At 43.2% G+C, this 2,796-nt stretch overlaps 1 pseudogene; it reads right to left on the minus strand.

Annotated features, from left to right (window-relative positions):
- Nucleotides 1-248: 248 nt before the first annotated feature.
- Nucleotides 249-1,198, minus strand: LOC118659516 (annotated as a pseudogene).
- Between the last annotated feature and the right edge of the window lie 1,598 nt (nucleotides 1,199-2,796).

Here is a 2,796-nt window from a genome sequence, read left to right on the forward strand (position 1 = left end):
GGTACATAAAAATGGCCAAAAATAATTTTAAATAGTAGAACATTTGTCGTTTTCCCCTCAAAATATGGGTGCTTTCAGCCAGACAGTAAATTACAAACTATATTAAATCATGTTAAGGCAGATGATCCATCTGGTTGCAGTTTTAACTATTCCTGGGAAAGTAATACTGTTGGAGCGCTTCCTTCCAGCTGGTCCAGGAAAGGGCAGTCCAGGAATTGGCAGGTGGGAGCTGGGCCCTGCCAGCCTTGTCACTGCTTGTTCTGCTGGCCCTCTGTGACTAAAGCAGATATGAACCCTGGCCCTTGTTTACATCACTGGTGCACACCCACTGCCCGTGGACTGACTCCTCCCACAGTGTCACCTTGTTATCTCCACCCCAGGTGGCCTGGATCTTGGCTGTGATGGACTGGCTCACGTGCCACACAACATCATTGAACTTGTGCAGTACTTGGGAGACCACGCATTGCTTGAGGCATCGTCACAGGTCCAAATGAACACATGACCACCCTGGGAACAGCTGGTGATTGTGCTGGTGGGTAGACCAATGGCAGGGGCCCAGGCCAGTTACTGTGTGCTTACAGCTTCTGCTCCTCCTTCCACTGGCCATTCTCTTCCTCCTTCCACAGCTTGATGAGGTTGTCACAGCCACCTGAGGCAAATTTCTTACTGTAGTTGGGTTTCTGTCCTGATGGCTGGTCTGTGAGGCTTCCAGGTACAACAACAGCGGCCCAGCTGAGGCATTGAAGCCAATAGTGTGAACATCATCTTCTTCACTTCCCATTGGCCCTCCCCAGTGTAGGTCAGCAGGGAGATGGCCCCATCTGAACTTCCACACACCAGGATTAGGCCGGAGTCCTGGGGGGGGGGGGGGGCAGCAAACAGAATTTACTGAGGAGTCGTGTCCTGTGTGCTCGTGTGTCTTCTCCCAGGCTTTGTTTTCGTCTTTCCAGAAAATGACTTTCCGGTCATAGGAGCAGGATGCCAGGATATTGCCATACATGGGATGGGCCCAGGCCACTTGCCACACTGGTGCCTCATGACCCATGAGGTCCGCTATGAGATTCTGCCCTCCGTTGCGTACATATAAGATTTTTACGGACCTGTCTGATGAGCAGGTTGTCAGGCTGGTGCCATTGTAGTCCGTCTGGGTATCGTGAATCATGTCCTCATGGGAGGTGTCCACAGTGCTAATTACTGACACCACGGCTGCTGAGGCTGCGGCACCCAGCCTCAGATGTGGCAGCTCCCTGTGGCACCTCCCACAGCTCACCTGTGTCATTTTTGTTCTTCACCTGTCTCTTGGTTGTCATGAGACTTGAAAATGTTCTCTATAAGTTTCATCTGTACTTTCTTTTTTAGACTACTCAGTTCTTGGCTGAGGAGGGGTTTTATAATTTTCATAACTGGTGTCATGGCTAGGAAAGGTATTATTTGAAACAAGTTCTTAGAGGGACAATTTACTCAGGCTTAATGATTATGACTGCTGCAATTTACTATGCACTTCACTTTACCCACATTATAACCAGCACTCAGAATATCTGTATATCCCAGTTTTTCTTTCCTCATCCTTCACAGTCATCACCAAGTATTACCTGTCCAAAGAGCTCAAGGACACAGGGGCTGGGTTCCTTGCTGCTTCCATAATTGTTATAGTACCCTAATACATCTCCTGATCTATGGCTGTATCCTGAGATAATGAAAGGATTGGCATCTTTTGCATTTTGTTAAGTCAGAAAACTCTGGTTCCTTAAATTGCTGGCCAAGTATGTCCTTCCATGTTTTCCTTCCTTCTCTTCAATGAAAGAAGTCTATATATTCCTGACCAACTCAATCCCTTTCACATACTGGTGTAGGGGATCACACAGGACATTTCTCTAAGTGGATGGATTTCTGTGGCCTTCTGTACTATTTACTGCCTAAGCACCATTGTTTGGATGGGGATCTTTTTTGTGCGTTTGCATATCATCCTATCATTAGAGAATATGGCAACCTGTGTGTTTTTTGTTCCTAGCTAGATTGTGCCTTTGTAGATTACCTAGCAATTAGAAGTTCTTTTGTAGAGTGTCCCCTCCCTGGTAGCTGTTCTTTTCATTGTGAGAACTCTCTTTGTGCTGACTCTGGATGGGTTATTTCTATTTATTGATGGATCTATTGTATGCTATGAACACATTTACATTTTTGGTGCTAGCATCATCATGAAATCTGGTCCTCACACTATTTAATGTTATTTGCAATAATAAATGCTAAATAAATGTAGATACACTAATGCCTTCTTTGTTTCTCTGATGCTTTAGTTCCTTAACAGAATTTTAGAAAACTTCCAAAAATATAAGATTGAACCTGGATGGATGTTTAGCAGAGTCTGTTTACTTTTTTGAAGATTTGAATTGTTTCATAATAGTTTAAAATATATTATTGTTTTCTTCAAATAGTTTTAAAGAATAAAAATGCAGAAGACTATACTTCACCTTTTCTTATGGCTTAGTAGTAATACATTGCATATATGTAACACATTTTCTTTAACCAATCATCCTTTGAAGGACACTTCAGTTGTTTCCATGTCTTGACCATGGTGAATAATACTGCAGTGAACATAGATGAACTATGACCATTTGTGACAACATAGATAGAGTTTGAGAATGTCATGCTAAGCAAAACAAGTCAGACAGAAAAAGTCAAGTGCTATATGATTTCACTCATATGTGGGATACAAAATTGATACAACAAAGGAATGAACAAGACAAGAAATAAAAATTATTTGACACAGACAACAGTATGGCGGTTATCAGAGGGGAA

Source organism: Myotis myotis, unplaced genomic scaffold (genome assembly GCF_014108235.1).
Source record: "Myotis myotis isolate mMyoMyo1 unplaced genomic scaffold, mMyoMyo1.p scaffold_m19_p_1, whole genome shotgun sequence".
Taxonomy (NCBI): domain Eukaryota; kingdom Metazoa; phylum Chordata; class Mammalia; order Chiroptera; family Vespertilionidae; genus Myotis; species Myotis myotis.